Raw genomic sequence first — 23,535 nt, 5'->3', positions numbered from 1 at the left:
TGTGTATGAACACTTAAAAATGATATTGTCTTTAAATCCTGCATCACTAAGGATTACCTGGCTAAGGACTTTGTCCTGATACTCTTTTTAAACCAGATAATTTTGTTGGTCTTCCTTTTAATCTCTCATGATCCTTGATCATCTAGACTAAGATCATTCCTACTTTTTAATCAGAGAACTTATTATTGACAGGAAAAGTCTCAGGTTCTGCTTATGAAACTGCTTAAGCTCTGTTTTATATAAATTTAAAGAATTAGGAATGGCTTTTTTTCTTTCTGTATCCCTGTAGCTTATCATCCTTCCTTTCCTCCCTCCCTGTCTCTGCCTATCTCTGCCACCTTTTAACTACTAGCTTGCTTTTTGAACCATGCAGTTATGGTACATGTGGCAGCTTCCAACATACATTCAAATTTCCAAGTGCCTCCAACCAGACAGAGTTATGAAGGTTGTGATGCCTTCTTTGTCACACTAAGACCAACCTCCCCAACTGTTGCTGGTTGAGGTTTTACTCCTAATCACTTTATTTCCAATTCTGTATGTTTATATATACTATTGAATCTGTTTTAAATTTTAGACTTTTAGGTTAAAAAATTTTAATGAAATTATTTTTGGAAAGATGCTTCTGAAAGAAAAAAAAAATCAGCTTCTCTTATAAGACTAATTATTCCCTTGGAGAAGACTTTAAAATAAGGGTGACTCTATAATAGTGTAGACTTGGCCAGTTTTACCAATATTTTAAACAAAGAATGGTTTTGCTAACTCCTTGATTTACTGAGTCATCCATCTGATTTCTTTGGTATCACAACTTTATTCAAAACTCATGAAACAGATATTTCACCAATATTTTATATTTTTATTATATCTTGAGAAAGAAGGAACACAGTAACCAAAATATACACACATATATACAGAGATATAATTTGAATTGTGACTCTTGACTTGGGGAAATAAAAGAAAGCCAATTGTAAAAAGAAAACTGAGGAAATGGTCTAATCATATAAGTCTTACCAATGTTTATGCAACTTTCCCAAAAGAAAAGAATGAGTATATTATTAAATTAAATCCTAATTATACCAAACAAGTTTTATAATACCTGCCAGTTCATTTAATAAACATTTATTTTGGACCCAAATTGCATTATCATACTTTGTATTTTAGAGGCAATGAATTTGAGCACAATTCTTTCTACAGAATACTTACAATCTATGGAAGGAACAAATCCAGACTAGTCTGCAATAATAAAAAGAAGGTAACCTGATTCAGGAAAGAAACTAGATGACCAAATGCAATAAAGAAATAACAGTACCTACAACTGAGGAATGAAGGTGGTGTGTAAGAGCATGCCAAAGTACCTTCAAGGACATAATTTCTAATAGTAGGACATTTCACTACCAATTCACACAACACCAAGGGAATTCTCTAGAAAATATCCTTGTAATTTGACTTACATAGAAGCTTAAGTTAGACAACTAAGATAAAAATTATATATGTTGGGTTCAAAATATTTTCATTGGTTGATTTTGAGCAAGAAAATCTGACCCTATCTCAGCTCAAGTCATGATCTCAGGGTCCTCAGATCAAGCCCTGCATCAATCAGGCTCTGTTCAGCAAGAAGTGTGCTTGAGGATTCTCTCCCTCTCCCCTTTCTCCCATTCATGCTCACTCTCTCTCTCCCTTTCTTTCTCTCTTTCCCTCTCTAAAATAAATAAATCTTAAAAAAAAAAAGAAGTTTCTGCATAGCAAAGGAAAAAATAAACAAAACTAAAAAAGGAATCTACAGAATGAAAGACTATATTTGCAAATCACATACATGATAAAGGGTTAGTATTCAAAACCTATAAAGAACTTATCAAACTCAACACTCAAAAAACCAAATAATCCAGTTAAGAAAAGGGCAGAAGACATGAATTGACATTTTTCCAAAGAAGCCCTATAGATAGCTAACAAACACATGAAAAGATGGTTAATATCACCATCACCAGGGAAATACAAGTCAAAACCACAATGAATATCACCCCACACCAATCAGAATGGCTAAAATTAACAACACAAGAAACAACAGGTGTTGGCAAGGATACAGAAAAAAGAAACCCCCCTACACTGTTGGTGGGAATGCAAACTGGCACACACACTCTAGAAAACAGTATAGAGGTTCCTCAAAAAGTAAAAAAATAGAACTACTCTATAACCCAGCAATTGCACTACTAGGTATTTACACAAATGATACAAAAATACATATTCAATGGGATACAGGCACCCTGATATTTATAGCAGCATTATTTAACAACAGCCAAATTATGGGAACAGCCCAAGTATCCATCAACAAATGAATGGATAAAGAAGATGTGAGATAGATAGATAGATAGATCAATAGATAATAGATAGATGATAAAGAGACAATAGATAGATGATACATAGATAGCTAAATGATAGGTAGATGATAGATAATAGATGATGATTGATAGATATTAATAGATTGATATAACAGAATATCACTCAGCCATAAAAATGAAATATTGCTATTTGCAACAACATGGATGGAGCTAGAGTGTATCATGCTAAGCAAAATGAGTCAGTCAGAGAAAGACAAATACCATATGATTTTACTCATATGTTGCATTTAAGAAACAAAACAAATGAACAGGGTGGGGGGGTGGAAAAAGAGACAAACCAAGAAATAGACTCAACTGTAGAGAACAAACTGTTGATTACCAGAGGGAAGATGGTTGGGTGAATGGGTTAAATAGGTTATGGGGATTAAGGAGTGCATTGTTGTGATGAGCATGGGCGTTGTAGGTAAGCGATGAATCACTAAACTCTACACCTGAAACTAATATTACAAAGTGTGTTAATTAACTGGATTTAATTAAAATTTTGGAGAAAAAATAGTGAGAAACAAACGAACAAACAAACAACAAATAGTAAGAATAGGTCTTACATTTTTTTCAAAATCTAATGTCTGGTTTAATGAAGACATTTGGGGTTTCATTCCTGCTTTGGCATCCAATTTATTGTGATGCATTGTTTTTTGGGTGACATATATGAAGAAAACCTATCATCACTGAGATATGTAGTTAGAAAAAGAAAAACTTCACAGACCTGAATAACAGAGAATAAAGGTCTTGGGGAGATTTCAGTGGTCCTGGGAACACACCTGGAGAATAGCCACACTAAAGCAGACCAGCTGAATTGAAGAGTTACCCTAGTTACACAAAATAAGAGAATATTTTCTATACCTATAGCTCTGACTAAGCACTTAAAATTTATGCTTGAGGGGCAAACTGTGTTACAGAAATTAGAAAACCCTGTATTTGCCCAAGTTGTAGTGTTAGTTGGGAATATTTTTTGAATAATTCCTGTACTTTCAGTAAAATGCTTGCTGGAAGTGGATTCCCTGAGTAAAACACATCTTTCTAGCTTCATTCACTTCACAGGAATGGGAAACAGTATGGTTGCACCTGTATGAATAGAAATCATTGAGGAAAAGTACACAGAACAAACAGAAACAAAACAACCCATTGAAACAGAAAATAAAATCTATAAATTGGATTATTGGACAATTATCCTTTTAGGGAAAGTGCATTTAGAAGCATGATAAAATATTGTAGTAGGTGTATACAGAATGACAGATACTTCCAACCTTCATAATATCACAATTTCCTCTTTAATTTTTTTTTTTTTAAGTAAAGGTAGGGGAGGAACAGAGGGAGAGGAAGAGAATCCCAAGCAGATTCCCTGCTGAGCACAGAGTTTGACATGGGGCTCAGTCTCACAACTCTGGCCCAAGAGTTGAGATCATGAGATCATAAGATCATGACCCAAGCCAAAACCAAGAGTCTGACATTCAAACAACTGAGTCACCCAGCTGCCCCCACAATTTCCTCTTTATAATGCAGTTTCTGCTCAGAGTGATATAATGGACAGCATCATCCCTATGAGTTCTTTAGCTGATTCATAGTAAGAAAAAGGAAATATTGTCAGACAGAAAAAGAGCATTGAATGCCTATATCCATGTGTCCTAATTTCATGAGACTTTCCATTTTCCCTACACTTTAAAATTATTTTTGTCCCTGATTTAACAAATATTTTAAATATCTACTTCATTTTTATATGTGAGACTTTTAAAAGATGGAGAATACTTTTAGTCTTCCTTCATTTTTATAATAAAATATTATTACTAAGGAGAGCAACACCAAAATGCCAGTTGGCTTTATTTAAAATAGAAAATGCATATAATTACATACACACAAATTGTCTTATTAATCCATTTACAAACTTTTATTTACCAAGGACTAAATAAAGTCTTGATTGGTGTGATATTCAAATTGACAAAAAGGTAAGGGAAAAAAAAGCTTATCTCCTCTCCCTTGAACCTAGTATTAAAAATGACCACTTTGCTTCAAAATAGAATCTTGTTGGTCCCATATTCCAGGAAGTGGTATTTAGGGTTTTTATCAGTGAACTTTCAAAAGGAAATCATTTTTCTCCATATTAGTGTCAAAATAATAGATTCACTGCTTTAATAGAAAATGTATCAATTATATGTACTAATAATACCACATTCATACCTTAAAATTATCACTGACCCTTTTATTAAGAAATGTTTTAAGTTATATTTTATTATTTCTTGATTAAAGGAAACAAACTATTTCTGACAAAGTGTTTAATTATTACTCATCTATGGAGCACTGGGGTAATCTAAAAAATAGGCACATTTTCTACATATATGAGAAATAGGCATATTTTCTACATATATGAGAATTAACCAAATATTTAAAACTTCCAGTGCTATTGTGCTATCACCTACAGCCTGGCAGAGCCAAAATGCCCTTTAAAAAACAGACTGTGGTGCATAAGGACTCCTGCTATGAGCTCCTGGAGGACCCACATTCCACCCAGCAGTCCACTGGCCTGGTAACCAGTAGTGAAAATCAGGGCAAAGAGTGGAAGTAGTCCCACATGAGTCATGACAGAGCATAACAAAGCTTAAGTAAAAACATAGTGCTAAGTTTGGTATTTTACCAAATTGTTTCTAAATGGAAAGATCAGGTATTATCCAGATCGAATATTTTCAGACATGAAGATTTCACATAGAAAGTTTGAAAACTGACCTACATATTTTAATATAGAATACCTTGCAAGATTATGCAGGTCAAATGGCTAGCTTACTACAGGGCTGAATTTGAAAATGTTCAATGGCTCCCAGCCCTGTGCAGCTTCCACTTAAATGATGTTAATTCCCTTATTTTCTTGAATAAAGAATTAGCAATTACAGAAAATCAATTATCATTGTGAACATTATATATTAATAACCTATGGTAATGAACTTTGAATCTTGCCTAGTCACACTGTGAGCACGTGTAGTGAGGATTAACACATATAAAGCACTGAGCAGCTAGCACAAAGTTGTTTCTCAAGAAGTGGTGCTATTTATTGCTTACAAAAGAATTATTTTATTCATAGATATATATAGGATCCAACTGTAGTCATATGAACAGAGATGGAAAAGAAGGCAGTATTTTCTACATACATACAGGGGAATTTTCTGCCTCTGCAACAACTCCTTGAAATCTTGGGTTTTTATGTCCAGCATAGAGCTCTAAACCCAGGGACAATCCAGTGATTAAAACAAGACGATAAAAATGTTGTTGTTGTTGTTGTTGTTGTTGTTGTTGTTTCCATGTAGACAAGCTGTCTGATTTAGGGACTTTCTGCACTTGACACTCATTGGTCATACCTCTTGTATCTAAATATATTTCATGTTTTGTTCCCCCATTCATCTTCAAGCGAAGCCCTTATTTCCCATGAGATTTCATCATTTTCTTGGATGAAAGGACACCATGAAAAGAAGAAGGAAGAGACCAGTTCTCATTGTATCCTCATCATTCTGAAATTATTTAACTCCCTTTACTTTTACTCAGGGATGATGATTCCAAATTTTTATAGATTCTTAATATCACTGTGTAAGAACATGTACAAGTATTCAAGTATTCTGCTTTAATACTTTTAGATTTTAACATTATCTTTCAACTAGTCATTAATTAGCATTATGCACATTATCTGATAAGGACACATTTTCCAATATAGTGTCATTGCAACATGCTCCTTCTGCTTCAAATTTCTAAATCTAAGAAGAAATTTTAAAACTAATCATGGTTACAGTGAAAATATTTTTACTAAATGTAACAGCTTTTAAAAAATTAAATATATTTCTGTGTTAATTGTTATCTTTGTTTTTTAATTTTTAATTTTTAATAAAATCATTACATCTTTTCTATGTTTATCTAATGACACTGCAGGAGTAGTGGGGGACTCTATGTTTGCATCTTCCCTCCAAAACAGCCAGATAGGGGCACCTGGGTGGCTCAGTGGGGTAAAGCCTCTGCCTTCAGCTCGGGTCATGATCCCAGGATCCTGGGATCGAGCCCCACATTGGGATCTCTGCTGAGCGGGGAGCCTATTTCTTCCTCTTTCTCTCTCTCTGCCTGCCTCTCTGCCTACTTGTGATCTGTCTGTCAAATAAATAAATAAATAAAATCTTTTTCTAAAAAGCCAGATAAATATGAAATCATTCTGAACTCCCAAGAAATTGATCTGAAGACTGATAAAACAAACTGCACAACTAGAGGGAGAAAACAGCCACTTTGTGAAAGATAGGAACTATAGAGAGTTGATTTGGGGAAGAAAAGAATTGTCCAGTCTATGGAGGGGGGAGAGCCTGATCATGGAGAGAGGAAAAAAAGAGAAAGAGTGGGAGAGAAAGAGTGAAAGCTGCATGCAGGGGCTTGTACAAGAAAAACTCTTTCCCAAAACCACTGACTGGGAAAAGGAGAGGGTCTGACCACCACAAGTTTTTATAACTAGTGAGGTTCAAATTCTGAAGGTTTAGAAGTCATAACTAGCCATCGGGGAGATTCAAATCAAAACCACATTGAGATACCACCTTACACCAGATAGGATGGCCAAAATTAACAAGACAGTAAACAACAAGTGTTGGAGAGAATGTGGAAGAAGGGGGACCCTCTTACACTGTTGGTGGGAATGCAATTTGGTGCAGCCACTTTGGAAAACAGTGTGGAGATTCCTTAAGAAATTTAAAATAGAGCTACTGTATGACCCTGCAATTGCACTACTGGGAATTTACCCCATAGATACAGATGTAGTGGAAAGAAGGGCCATATGTACCCCAATTTTCATAGCAGCAATGGTCACAGTCGCCAAACTGTGGAAAGAGCCAAGATGCCCTTCAACAGATGAATATGATGAAGAAGATGTGGTCCGTATATACTATGGGGTATTATGCCTCCATCAGAAAGGATGAATACCCAACTTTTGTATCAGCATGGATGGGACTGGAAGATATTTTGCTGAGTGAAATAAATCAAGCAGAGAAAGTCAACTATCATATGGATTCATTGATTTGTGGAACATAAGGAATAGCATGGAGGACATTGGGAGAAGGAAGGGAAAAATGAAAGGGGGGAAATTGGAGGGGGAGACAAACCATGAGAGACTGTGGACTCTGAGGAACTAACGAAGGGTTTTGGAGTGGAGTGGGGTGGTAGGTTGGGTGAGTCTAATGGTGGGTATTATGGAGGGCACATATTGCATGGAGCACTGAGTGTGGTACATAAACAATGAATTCTGGAACACTGAAAAGAAATTTTAAAAATAAATAAAAATTTTTTAAAAAAGAATAAGAAGAAGTCTGCACAATCACCAGGGTCATGCCTGGCAAACTTAGCAGTGCTTCTGTAAGGAGGGAGGGCAGAGGCCTGGGAAAAGGTAGTATGGTCAGAATATCCCCTGTGTCAAATAGAGAGAAACAGTTTCCCCCTTGGAATACATTTGAGAGTGGTGGCATGGTTTCTACAGGGAAAAACGACCTGGTGGGCAGCAACATATTCATTAGCATAAGAACAGAGACACCTCTGAGGGCAGCAAACCTTGGTACCAGCTTTTTGCTGTACCTTATCATAAACTCTAAACTGCTGTGTAGTTGTGGGAGCACTTTTCTGGGACAAACCAGCACCAGCTACAGTGCAGCAAGACCCTCCTCCAGAGGATTAGTACATGTCCATGCTGTGCTGGGTCCCTAAAATTTAGAGTTTTGAAATATAGCCATAACCCTGAGCTAAAACACAAGAGAACTGTGCTGTGTGGTAGGCAGACCACTCAGGCACAGACAGGGTGAAGACAGGGGTGTGACAGAAGCCAGGGACACAAGAGAGGAAATTGTTTGCTCCTCTAAGAGGGCTTCCTGAATAGTGGCAGGCCTGAACTCCCCATTCGCAGAGGAGACAGCAGCATAAAACCATTTTTCCCCTGTTCATCAGTGTTGACCAACTTTGGTGAGCAGCTCAGCACCCACTGTGGAGGCTGCAGCTGCCCTGCCCTCCTACAGCCTGCAGGGGCATCTTTACTGAGGCAAGTCAGCCTGAGAACCAACACAGCAGGCCACTCCTCTTAAACACCAACACAAATCCCCCAACACACACCAAGTCTATTGATCATAGAGGGCTGGAAAGCTTCAGTTCTAGGGAAAAGAAGATCTAGCTTTTCTTAACAAGCAGACCAAAACACATCTAGTTAAAACTTGCCACATTATGAGCAATGTCCAAACACTCCCACTGCAGATAAGAAGAAACGCTGCAGAGGACAGACCTGTTGGAAGGAGCTGTGAAAATACAATAGCAGAGTGCATACTCTGAAACAGTTCTTGAAGCACCAGGCCCAAGACATATAGGAACTCTCTTAATATAGCCACTACTCTCCAGATCAGGAATATAATAGGCTTTCCTAACACACACACACACACACACACACACACACACACACAATATGACCTAGACAAAATGATAAGATGGAGGAATTCACCCCAAAAGAAAGAACAGGAGAAATCATGGCCAGAGATTTAATCAAAACAGATATAAATAAGAAGACTGAACCAGAATTTAAAACAACAATCATAAAGATCCTAGCTGAGCTTGAGAAGAGCTTTGAAGACACTAGAAATTCCCTTTCTGCTGGGATAAAAGAACTAAAAACTACACACGCTGAAATTAAAAAATGCTATAACTGAGATGCAAAACCAACTTGATGCAATGACACTGAGGATGGATGAGGCAGAGGAATGAATCAGATACATAAGGTAAAATTGTGGAGGAAGAAAGGTATTAGATCACAAATGTAAATGTAGAAAACTCAGTGACTCCTTATTGCATAATAACATTCATATCATAGGAGTCCCAGAAGAAGGAGAGGGAAAAGGAGGCAGAAGGTTTAAATGAGTAATATGATATCTGAAAACTTCCCTAATCTGGGGAAAGAAACAGATATCAAAATCCAAGAAACACAAGAATTCCCATTAAATTCAACAAAAGGCAGCAACACCAAGACATATCATAGTGAAAGTCAAAGAATACACAGACAAGGGAAGAATTCTGAAAGCAGCAAAGTAAAAAAAGTCCTTAATCTGTAAGGGAAGACAAATCAGTTTTACAATAGATTTGTCCACAGAAACTTTGCAGGCGAAAAGAAAGTGGCATGATATATGTAACATGCTAAATAGAAAAGATATGCAGCCAAGAATACTTTATCCAGAAGGACTGTCATTCAGAATAAAAGTAGAGATAAATGTTTCCCAGACAAACAAAAGCTAAAGGAGTTCATGACCACTAAACCAGCCTTGCAATATATTAAAGGGACTCTTTCAATGAAAAAGAAAGACCAAAAGTAACAAAAACTAGAAAGAAACAGAGAACATCACCAGAAACACCATCTTTACTGCTAACACAATGGCACTAAATTTACATCTATCAATAAGCACCTTGAATGTAAATGGACTAAATGCTCCAATTGAAAGACATAGAGTATCAGAATGGATTTAAAAAAAAAAAAACAGATCCATCTATATGCTGCCTACAATAGACTCATTTTAGACCCATAGACACCTCCAGATTGGAAGTGAGGGGATGGAGAAACATCTATCATGCTAATGGACATCAAAAGAAAGACAGAGTAGCCAAACTTATATCAGACAAACTAGACATTAAGCCAAAGACTGTAACAAGAAATGAAGAAGACATTATCATAATTAATGGGCCTATCCATCAAGAAGATCTAACACTTGTAAGTGACTATGCCCCGAACTTGGAACCACCCAAAAATATAAATCAATTAATAACAAACATGAAAAAACTCATTGATAATAATACAGTAACAGGAGGGGACTTTAACACTCCACTTAAAGCAATGGACATCATCTAAGCAGAAAACCAACAAGGAAAAAATGGTTTTGAATGACATCCTGGAACATTTGGACTTAACAGATATATTCAGAATATTTTTTAAAGATTTTATTTATTTATTCATGAGAGAGAGAGAGAGAGGAGCAGGCTTCCCACTGAGCAGGGAGCCCAATGCGGGACTCAATCCCAGGACCGTGATCTGAGCCAAAGGCAGACGCCCAACCATCTGAGCCACCCAGGCACCCTAGAACATTTCATCCTAAAGAAGCAGAATACACATTCTTTTTGAGTGCACATGGAATATTCTCCAGAATAGATCATTTACTGGGTCACAAATTAGCCCTCAGCTAGTACAAAAGATTGTGATTATACCATGCATATTTTCAGACCATAACACTATGAAACTTGAAGTCAATCACAAGGAAAACCACTTGGAAAGACCACAAATACATGGAGGTTAAAGAACATCCTACATAAGAATGAATGTGATAACTAGGAAATTAAGGAAAAATTTATTAAAAAATACATGTAAAGGAATGAAAATAAAAACATAATGGTCTAAAACCATTGGGATGGAGCAAAGGTGGTCTTAACAGGGAAGTATATTGCAATACCAGCTTACCTCAAGAATCAAGAGAAGTCTCAAATATTCAACCTAACCTTACACCTAAAGGAGCTAAGAAATAAACAGCAAACAAAGCCTAATGCCAGCAGGAAGTAAACAATGATGATTGGAGCAGAAATAAATGATATACAAACAAACAAACAAACCCAGTAGAACAGAACAACAAAACTGAGTTGGTTCTTTGAAAGAAAATTAATAAAACTGATAACTCCTTAGCCAGACTTTTCCAAAAAGAAAACAGAAAGGACCTAAATAAACAAAATCACAAATGAAAGAGGAGAGATTACAACCAACAATACAAAAATATAATTGTAAGGGAATATTATGAAAAATTACACACCAACAACTGGGCAATCTGGAGGAAAAGGATAAATTCCAGAAACATAAAAACTACCAAAACTGAAACATGAAGAAATAGAAAATTTGAACAGATCCATAACCAGCAAAAAATTAAATCAGTAATCAAAAATCTCCCCCCAAAACAAAAGTACAGGGCCAGATGTTTTCCTAAGCAAATTCCACCAAACATTTAAAGAAAAGTAAATATCTATTCTTAAACTGTGTGGAAAGTCTTCAGGGAACAAAAGCCACATGGAGCAAACCAGAGTAAATTACTTAGCCTGCCCCCTGGAAAGGACAGAGTAATCCTGCCCAGGGCAAAGACACTTGAGAATCAAAGCAACACATCCCTCCCTACAGAAGATCAGAAAGAACATTCAGCCAAGACCAGGTTTACCAATCAATGAGAACTGCAAAACTCCAGCAGTAGGTAATACAGCACATAGAATTCATGGCTTTTTTCCCCCCGTGATTCTTCAGTCCTTCAATTTTAATGTTTTAAATTTTTCTCTTTCCTTTTTCAACCAATTTATTTTATCAACTCTTTTAAATCTTTTATATTTTCATTTTTACATTTATATTCTATCTCCTCATTGTATTTAATTTTATTTACATATATATATATACATATGTATACATATATACATGTATATATACATACACATATATACATACATATGCATATATATGCATATATTTGTGTATATGTATATATGTATACATATACAACAACTGGGCAATATACATATACACAAATATATATTTGTGTATATATTTTTGTATATATTTGTGTACATATGTATATACACATACACAAATATACATATTTATGTATACATATACACAAATACATATATACATATACACAAATATTATGCATATATATGCATAGATACATATATACTTTTGTGTGTGTGTGTAAATAAACAAAAACTTACATATATATGTAAGTTTTTCTCTCCTTACAATTTTGGGATGTATTTTCTCCTAACAGACCAATGTATACCCAAAATCTACTGTATGGCTTTGAATACCTGTATAATCATATTCTCTTTTTCCTTTTTCTTCTCCGTTTTTCTGTTTTGTTGTTGTTTTTGTTGTTGTTTCTTTGTTTTGTTAAAGTCTTTTTAATTTTCATCTTTACAGTTACATGCTTTCCTTTCAATGTATTTAATTTTATATTTGTATATATAAGTTTTTCTTTCTTTACAATTTTGAGGTGTAGTTCCTTCTCATCAACCAAAACACACACAAGATACAGTGTATTACTCTGTTCTGGTCACCTGTCTGTGTATACCCCTTCCTTTTTTGTTGTTTTCTCTTTTGATTTTTTCTTATCTTTTAATTTTTACTTTTGCAGTTACATTCTATTCTATCATTGTATTTAATTTTATTTTATTTTTCTACATATGTAAGTTTTCTTTCTTTACAATATTGGGATCTAGTTTTCTAACAAACAGACCAAAATACACACAGGATCTGGTGTACTGCTCTTTTCTGTTCACTTATCTGATTACAGTCTCTCTTCTTTTCTTTTCTTTTCTTTTCTTTTCTTTTCTGTTCCGTTCTTTTCTTTTCTTTTCTTTAACTGCTTTTTATTTTTCCTTTCCTCCCTACACCCATATCAGGTTTCTTCTGATTTGTTTAGTGTATATTTCTCTGGGGTCATTTTTGCTATTTTAATATTTTGTTCTCTCATTCATCTATTCTTCTTGGAATAGAATGACAAGATGGAAAAATTCAGCTCAAAAAAGAGAAGAAACATTACTGATTGCCAGAAACCTAATAAGTATGGACATAGGTAAGATGTTGGAACTAGAGTTCAGAACAAAGATCATAAAGATACCAGCTAAGCTTGAAAAAAGCATAGAAGAACCTAGCGAATCCCATTATGGAGAAATAAAGGGACCAAAATCTATCCAAGTCAAAATTTAAAAATCCTATTAATGAGCTGCAATAAAAAATGGAGACCCTAACTGATAGGATAAGTGAGGCAGAAGAGAGAATTCATGATAAAGAAGACAAAATGATGGAGAATAAAGAAGCTGAGAAAAAGAGAGTTAAACAACTACTGGATCACGAGGGAGAATGCAAGTGAAAAGTGATACCATAAAGCAAACAATATTAGAATAATTGGGATCCCAGAAGAAGAAGAAAGAGAAAATAGGGTAGAAGGTATACTGAAGCAAATTATAGTGGAGAACTTCCCTAACCTGGGAGAAAACAAGCATCCAAGTCCAGGAGGCACAGAGAACCCACCTCAAAATCAATAAAAATACGACAACACCTTGACATATAATAGTGAAACTTGTAAATCTCAGAAACAGGGAAAATCCTAAAAGCAACTCAGGACAAGAGGTCTATAACTACAAGGGTAGAAACATTAGATTGGCAGAAGACCTATCCACAGAGATCTGGCAAGCCAGAAATGACTGGAATGATATATTCAGGGTGCTAAATGAGAAAAAGATGCAGCCAACAATGCTTTATCCAGCTAGGATATCATTCAAAATGGAAGGAGAGATAAAAAAGCTTCCAGGACAAACAGAAACTTAAAGAAATTGTGACCATCAAACCAGTCCTACAAGAAATATTAAAAGGGATCCTTTAAGCAAAGAGAAACCCCAAAAGTAAAATATACCAGGAAGGAACAAAGACAGACAATATACAGAAACAGTCACTTTGCAGGCAATACAATGGCACTAATTTATATCTTTCAATAGTTACTCTGAATGTAGATGGGCTAACTGCCCCCAATCAAAAGACATAGGGTATCAGATTATATTTTTAAAAAAGGCAAGACCCACCAATATGCAGTCTGCAAGAGAATCATTATAGACCCAAAGCCACCTCCAGTTTGAAAATGAAGGGGTGGGAAAAAAAATTATAATGTTAATGAACATCAAAAGAATCTGGGATGGTAATTCTTATATCAGACAAATCAGATTTCAAACCAACGCCTGTAATAAGATATGAGGAAGGACACTGTATCATAATTAAAAGTTCTATCCAACAAGATGATCTAACAATTGTAAATATTTATGCCCTTAACATAGGAGCAGCCAATTATATAAGCCAACTAATAACAAAATTAAAGAAATTCATTGATAATAATGGAATAATAGTAGGGGATTTTAACACCCCATTCACTGCAATAGACAGATCATCAAAGCAGAAGATCAGCAAGGAAAAAGGGGCTTTGGATGATAAACTGGACCAGATGGACTTCACGGTATATTCAGAACATTCCATCCTAAGGCAACAGAATATGCATTCTTCCTGAATGCACGTGAAACATTCTCCAGAATAGATCACATACTGGGTCACAAGTCAGATCTCAACAAGTACCAAAATATTGGGATCATTCCATGCATATTCTCAGACCATGATGCTTTGAAATTGGAACTCTGTCACAAGAGAAAATTTGTAAAGAATTCAAATACCTGGAGGCTAAGAGCATCTTACTAAAGAATGAATGGGTCAACCATGAAATTAAAGAAGAATTTGAAAAATTCATGGAAACAAATGAAATGAAAACACAACTGTTCAAAACCTTTGTGATGCAGCAAAGTTGGTCCTAAGAAAAAGGATATAGCAATACAAGGCTTTCTCAAGAAACAAAGTCTTTTTTCTTAAGATTTTATTTATTTTTTTGATAGATAGAGACCATAAGTAGGCAGAGAGGCAGGGAAAGAGAGAGAGAGGTGGAATCAGGCTCCCCACTGAACAGAAGGCCTGATGCGGAGCTCAATCCCAAAACCCCAAGATCATGACTTGAGCTGAAGGCAGAGTCTTAACCCACTGAGCTACCCAGGTGTCCCCAAGAAAAAATGTCTTAAATACACAACCTAAACTTACACATAAAGGAGATAAAAAAAAAGAAAAACAAAGTTCTTTCTTTAGCAAATAAAGCCTAAACCAAGCGAAAGAGGAGAAAGAATAATGATTAAAGCATATATCAGTGAAATAGAAACCAAAAAAATAGTCGAAGAGATGAACAAAACTAGGAGCTTGTTGTTTGAAAGAATTAATAAGGTTGATAAACTTCTGACCAGACTTATCAAAAGAAAAGAGAGAGGACACAAATTAATAAAATCATGAATGAAAGAGGAGAGATCACAACTAACAACGAAGAAATACAATTACAAAAGCATATTATAAGCAACTATGTAGCAACAAATTAAGCAATCTGGAAGAAACAGATGCTTTCCTAGAGACATATAAACTACCAAAACTGAAACAGGAAGAAATAGAAAACCCAAACAAGGAAGGAAATTGAAACAGTAATTTTAAAAACTCCCAAAAAACAAGAGTCCAGGGCCAGATGGGGAATCCCTGGGGAATTGTACCACACTTTAAGGAATAAATGCCTAGTCCTCTGAAGCTGTGTCAAAAAAATAGAAATGGAAGAAAAGCTGCCAAACTCCTTCTTTGAGGCCAGCATTACCTTGATCCCCAAACCAGCAAAGACCTTACCAAAAAGGAGAATTATAGACCAGTATCCCTGATGAACATAGATGCTAAAATTCTTACCAAAATACTAGCCAATGGGATCTAATAATACAGTAAAGGGTTATTCACCACAACCAACTGGGCTTTCTTCCTGGGCTATGAGGGGATTCAACATCAGAAAGCCAATCAATGTGATATACTACATTAATAAGAGAAAGGATAAGAACCATATCATCCTCTCAATAGATGCAGAAAAACCATTTGACAAAGTAGAGCATCCTTTCTTGATTAAAACTCTTCACAGTGTCAGGATAAAGGAAACATACCTCAATATCATCAAAGCCATCTATGAAAATCCCATAGTGAATATCATTCTCAATGGTGAAAAACTGTGTGCAATTCCCCTAAGGGTGGGAACATGGCAGGGATGTCCACTATCACCACTGCTATTAGACATAGTACTAGAAGCCCTAACCTCAGCAATCAGAAAACAAAAAGAAATAAATGGCATCCAAATTGGTGAAGAAGTCAAACTCTGACTCTTTGCAGATGACTCTGTGTGGAAACTCCAAAATCCAAAAGACTCCAACCCACAATTGCTAGAATTCATACAGAAATTCAGCAAAGTAGCAGGATATAAAATCAATGCACAGAAATTAGTTGTATTTCAACATACCAACAATGAGAGAGAGGAAAGAGAAATTATGGAGCCCCTCCTATTTAAAATTACACCCAAAACCATAAGATCCTTAGGAATCAACATAATCAAAGAGTAAAAGGATCTGTGCTCAGTAAATGAATGACACACATATAACTCTCATGAAAGAAATTGAGGAAGACACAAATGGAAAAACATTCCATGCTTACAGATCAGAAGAACAAATACTGTTAAAATATCTCTGTTACCTAGAGCAATCTACACATTCAATAAAGTCTCTATCAAAATACCATCAACACTTTCCACAGAGCTGGAACAAATAATCCTAAAATTTCTAGGGAACCAGAAAATACCCCAAATAGCCAAAGGAATGTTGAAAAAGAAAACCAAAACTGGTGGCATCACAATTCCAGACTCCAAGCTCTATTACAAAACTAGTCACTAAGACAGTATGGTGCTGGCATAAAAACAGACATACACATCAATGGAACAGAACTGAAAATTCATAAATGGTCCCACAACTATATGGTCAACTAGTCTTCAATGATGTGGAAAAAGAAAAGATAGTCTCTTCACAAACAGTGTTGGAAGAACTGGATGGCAACATGCAGAAGAATAAAGCTGAACCACTTTCTTAACACTATACACAAAAATAAGATCAAAATGGTAGAAAGGACCCAAATGTAAGACAAGAAACCATCAAAATCCTAGAGAACACAGACATCAACCTCTTTCACCTCAGCCAAAGAACCTACTTACTAGACATGCTTCCTGAGGCAAGGGAAACAAAAGCAAAAATAAACTATTAAGACTTCAAAAAAAATTTTTTAACTTCTGCATAACAAAGGAAACAATCAACAAATCTAAAAGCAACCCACAGAGTGGGAGGAGATATTTGCAAATGGCATATCTGATAAAGTGTCAGTATGCAAAATTCTATAAACTTATCAAACTCAACACCCCAAAAGCAAATAACCCAGTAAAGAAATGGGCAGAAGACATGAACAGACATTGCTCCAAAGAGAGAAGTCTCCTGCAGATGTCCAACAGGCACATGAAAAGATGCTCAATAACCCTGATCATCAGAAAATGCAAATCAAAACTATGAGGATGTATCCCCTTACACCTGTCAGAATGGCTAAAATACACACACACACACACACACACACACACACAACAAGTGTTGGCAAGGATACAGAGAAAGGGGAAACTTCTTCTACAATTGGTGGGAATACAAAGTGGTGAAGTCTTTCTGGAAAACAATATGGAGACTTTCAAAAAATTAAAAATACAACTACCCTATTACCCAGCAATTGCACTAGCAGGTATTTACCCAAAGGATACAAAAATACAGATTTAAGGAGGTACATGTACCTGGATGTTTACGGCAGCATTACAACCATAGACAAACTATGTAAGCAGCCCAGATCATTGACTGGTGAAAGGATAAAGAAGGTGTAGAGTATGTGTGTGTGTGTATAAAATGGAATATTACTCAGCCATAAAAGAGAATGAAATCTTGCCATTTGCAATGACATGGATAGAACTAGAGTGTATTATGCTAATCAAAGGAAGTCAATCAGAAAAAAAAAATAGCATATGATTTCATTCATATGTTGAATTTAAGAAACAAAACAGATGAACCTACAGGAAATTAAAAGAAAGAGAGAGAGAGGGAAGTAAACCATAAGGGACTCTTAACTATAGGGAACAAACTGAGGGTTTGGGTGGGAGGGAGGTGTGGGAGAGAAGGACTAAGTGGAGAATGGGTATTAGGGAGGTCATTTGTGATAAGCACTGGGTGTTATGTGTAGGTGATGAATCCCTAAATTCTATCTGAAACTAATATTAAAACATTAGCTAATTAGAATTTAAATAAAAATTTGACATGATAAATAAATAAATAAGAAATAAGTGACACTGAGACACTGAGGGGATAAATAAAATAAAAGTTCACTACCTGTGCCCATAACTCTTCTACGAACTTCATTCCAAAGCATACAAATACAGACACAAACACATGCACACACGTGCACACACACATGCGTGCATGCACACACACACACACACAAAACCCACATTAAAAATAAGAAAGAGGGAAATTGGTGTATGCCTATTTCCTTTGTATCTGAGTTTAGCTCTTCCTTATTTAGAGTCATAGCATTTTCGCATTACTGTAATGATTATGTGTGCTTTTATATTACTATAATGAATAAATACATAGACTTTGAATATGAAGTAACACTAGATTTAGAGAATAAAGTAATGCTCCCTGACATTTCCTCAAGCTTCTTAATCACCCAGGTTCCTGATATTGAAATCACCATTCACTTTTAGTATGTGAGGTACCTAAGTATAATACAAATTCTACATCCTCTGGAGATGAATATTTATCAATGTCCATCCTCAAATTTTAAATACACCAGTACAAAATTCAATTCTTCACTTTAATATAGCTCAAGACACCTTCCAACTCAGTATTAATCGATCACTGTGACAGTATATTTGAAGGAAAAAAAAAAAAAAACTGTGTCTTATCTTGCCTATTACCCCGAAGTAAAAGTTATAAAGAGATTAGTAGACAAACCATGTTATATTTCCTTGAATTGCAATTCCATGCCTCACTATATCCAATCCTCTCAGACTACTTTTCCTTTAGATGTTTTAAAGAGATATTTTGTTAGTTACATCGTTATTTTTGCTACTTTCTTTTGGGGGGGGGGGAATTGTGCTTTTAAAAAGGTTACCATGGTTACACAAGGGTCAGGAGCCAGCTTGTTGTTGTTTTTCTTCATTTGCTATAAACCGAAGAGCAATTGGAAGTTACAAATGCATGGATCTTTACATCTTATAATTTTCAGGCAATGGATGTTTCTCTAAAAAATGCATGTAAGTGCTTGCTGCTTATCTAACTATTCCTACGCTACTATGCCTACCTTAAGTCCTACTTCTTTCAGAAAGTGTCCTCCCTCTTTGGAATTTTTTTGGTCCATTATCTCTCAAAATGTGAACCACTGATCAGTCTTCTTAAGAAGCACTTGGAATGATTGCTAAGGAGGCCAATTCCTAGATTTCATGCTAGGCCTTATCAATCAAACTCTCTGCTGTGGAGCATAGTAATCTAAATATTGAATAAATCCAGAAAATGTGCACAGCAAGGTTTAAAAATGTTTTTATCATTTTATACTTTATGAGGCAAAATTCTACATATGAAATAAATGTCATAATGTATTGTTTTTTGCGTTATGCAGTAAAATATGTTTTTTAAGAAATCTTATATATACAATTTTAGGTTGGTCTGCCATGTTGGTGTCTTTAACCACAGCCCATCGGCACCCTGCCTCCTTAAGCATGGCAATCCACACAGGCTTGCTTCCTGCTCTGGTTTCAGCCCCACACCACAATTTTAACAAATATATACACCTGTATATACCTTGTCATGAACTAAAACATTTCCATTTCTCCAGAAAAATTCTCTCATATTTATTTCCTGTCAACCTCCCCTCCCCAGAGCCCTGCTTTGGTTCTGGATTTTTACAACATATTTTATGTGGCTTATCTTAATGCATATGCCACCTGAGTCTCTTACTGATGCATGACATAAAGGCCACTCACAGTTTCCAAGCATATGGCTCTAGCTTTTCCCCGGCTGGAGGAAAAACTGTTTCCACTCAAAATAAAAATTTAATTAAGGACTGAACCATTTTTAGCAGCTGTGATGGATTTGGATACAAATTGAGTAAGACCATACTGCTCTTCAAAAATTCAACCACACCTGCTTCCTTAAACATTTCCAGATGAAAATAACATGGATTATTAATTAATACATGGTTGTAACTTACAGTTAAATTATGTCCTGTGAGAGCTCCAACACTCTCATCAAAAGGTGTTAATAATATATGCCTCAAAGACTAATATTACAATATTCTATGCCTAATCATACAGATGTTGATATAACCCCATATTCATTATAATTAACTCTTAGCATAGCAGAATTTACATTGTTTTCAAGTAGATGTAGAATATTAGCAAAAATAAGCTAGATAATGTTTCATAAAAATAAGTCAATAAATTCAAAATGATGGAAGTAATCCCACACATGAAATTAAACTAGAAATACATAACAAATATATTTGAAAAGTCTTATAAATATTTGTAAATTAAATAGCAAGGTATTGATCAAACAAGGAACTACAAAAAAAAAGGAACTACAGAGAAATTAGAGAATATTTTTGTCCTTTTTTTTTATCATGAAAATTATATTCTTCAATTCCCATCACCCATTTCAGCCATACCCCTGCCCACCTTCCCTCTGGTAACCATCATTTTATTCTCTATAGTTAAAAGCCTTTTTCTTGATATCTCTCTCTCTCTCAATATCTCTCTCTCTTTATCTTTATCTTCTTTATCCTTTCATCTGTCAATGGACATTTGGGCTGCTTACATAGTTTGGCTATGGTTGATAATGCTGCTATAAACATCCAGGTGCATGTGCCTCCTTGAATCTGTACTTTTGTATCCTTTGGGTAAATACCTGCTAGTGCTATTTCTGGATCATAGAGTAGCTGCATTCTTAGATTTTTGAAAGCCTCTGTACTGTTTTCCAGAAAGGCTGCACCAGTTTGCATTCCTACCAATAGTAGAAGGTTCCCCTTTCTCTGGATCCTTGCCAACACTTGTTTCGTGTGTGTGTGTGTGTGTGTGTGTGTGTGTGTGTGTTTTAGCCATTCTGACAGGTGTGAGAGGATACCTCCTCATAGTTTTGATTTGCATTTTCTAATGATCAGTGTTGAATATCTTTTCATGTGTCTGTTGGACATCTGCAGGAGACTTCTCTGGAGAAATGTCTATTCATGTCTTCTGCCCTTTTCCTAATTGGGTTATTTGTTTTGTGGGTGTTGAGTTTGATAAATTCTTTATAGAATTTTGGATACTGACTCTTTATCAGATATGTCATTTGCAAATATCTTCTCCCACTCTGTGGGTTGCCTTTAGATTTGTTGATTGCTTCCTTTGTTGTACAGAAGTTTTTATTTTGATGAAGTCTCAATAGTTTATTTTTGCTCTTGTTTCCCTTTTCTCAGGAGACACATCTAGAAAAATGTTGCTACAACCAATGTCAGAGAAATTACTATCTGTGCTCTCTTCAAGATTTTTATGGTTTCAGGTTTCCCATTAAAGTCTTTAATCCATTTGGAGCTTATTTTTGTGTAAGGTGTAAGATGGTTTACTTCTGTTCTTTTGCATGTATCTGTCCAGTTTAGAAAATATTTTTAAAAGAGTAAACTCATTCTAAAAGGTCAGCAACACCTCAATAACAAACCAGACAAAGATGTGGGAAAAGAACACTGCAAAACAATATCTCTCATGAATGTAGATGCAATAAAATTCAACAAAAATATCAGCAAATTGATCCAACAATATATACAATATATATGTAAGACAACCAAGTAGAATTAATCTCAGATATTCACAGCTATCTCAACACTGGAAAATTGATTAATGTACTCTGTCACACCTATGGGCTAAAGACAAGAAAAAATCATGATAAATGCAGATAAAGCATTTACAAAAATCCAACACTCATTTTTGATTAAAAAAAATCAATAAATGCAGATAAAGCATTTACAAAAATCCAACACTCATTTATGATTAAAAAAAAAGAAAACTTTCATTAAACTAGGACTATAAGGGAGCTTCCTCCACCTGTAATAAAAAAAACTCACAGATAACATATTTAATGGTTAGAAATTAGAAACTTTCCCACTAAGATGAGGAAAAAGACAAGGATATTCACCCTCATCACTCCATGTGAATCTCATATTGAAGATCCTAGTCAATGCTATAGGACAACTGATTGGGACAGAGAACATAAAACTGCCTTTGTTCACAGATAAATTGGTTATCTATTTAAAAATCTAAATTAGCAAAAAAAAAAAATAACACTCTTTGAACTAATAAGCATTTATAGCAAGGTTGTAGAATATAAAGTTAATATACAAAAGTCACTTTCCCATATCCAGCAACAAACAAGTGAAATTTGAAATTGAAAACACATTGTTATTTGCCGTAGCACCCCCAAAAATGATTTTTTTGGTATAACTCTAACAAAATATGTATGCAGTATAAATAAAGAAAAGTATGAAACTATAAAAGAAATCAAACTAAATAAATGGAGAAATGTTCTATGTTCATGGATAGAAAGACTCAATAATGTCAAGATGTCAGTTCTTCCCAACTTGATCTTCAAATTCTTCACAATCTGAATCAAAATTCCAGCAAGTTATTTTTAGATATTGCCAAATTGATTCTAAAGTTTACATGAAGAAGCAAAAGATCCAGAATAGTGAACACAATACTGAAGGAGAAGAAAAAAGTTGGATGACTGATGTTACTACCAACTTGAAGACTTACAATAAAGTGACAGTAATCATAAGATAATATGATACTGATGAAAGAATAGATGAATGGACCAAAGGAACAGAATAGAGATCCCACAAATAGACTCACTTACTATAGTCAACTGATCTTAGACAAAGGAGAAAAGGCAATACTGTGGAACAGAGATAGTCTTTTCAAAAAGTGGTGCTGGAATAACTTGATATTCACATGCAAGAAATGAATCTAAACATGGTTTAAATGTAAAATGCAAAACAATAAAACTTCTGAAAGACAACAAAGGCAAAAATTTACATGACCTTGGTTTTGACAATAAGTTTTTAGATACAACAGCAAAGGCAAAATCCATGAAAGAAATAATTAATAAGCTAGACTTGACTAAAATTAGAAATTTCTGTCTATAAAAGATACTGTCAAGAGAACCAGAAGACAAGCCATAGGCAAGGAGTAAATATTTGCAAAAGACATATTCGGCTCGGGTCATGGTCTCAGGGTCCTGGGACCGAGCCCTGCTTCAGTCTCTCTGCTCAGGAGAGAGCCTGCTTCCCTTCCTCTCTCTCTCTCTGCCTGCCTCTCTGCCTACTTGTGATCTCTGTCTGTCAAATAAATAAATAAAATCTTAAAAAAAAAAAAGAAAGGAAATGTTATCCAAAATACACAGTGAATTCTTAAAACTCAAGAAAACAATCCAACATCAAAACTGAATCAAAAACTGTTAAGGTTTTTGTCTGTTAAGGACCCTTCACCAAAGAAGACATCCAGATAGCATATAAGTATATCAAAAATGCTCCTTATCGTGTGTCATCAGAGAC

The sequence above is a fragment of the Mustela putorius genome, unplaced genomic scaffold (assembly GCF_011764305.1).
Source record: "Mustela putorius furo isolate JIRA1106 unplaced genomic scaffold, ASM1176430v1.1 tig00000275_pilon_pilon_pilon, whole genome shotgun sequence".
NCBI classification, from domain to species: Eukaryota; Metazoa; Chordata; class Mammalia; order Carnivora; family Mustelidae; genus Mustela; species Mustela putorius.
Note: the sequence above shows the minus strand (reverse complement) of the source record.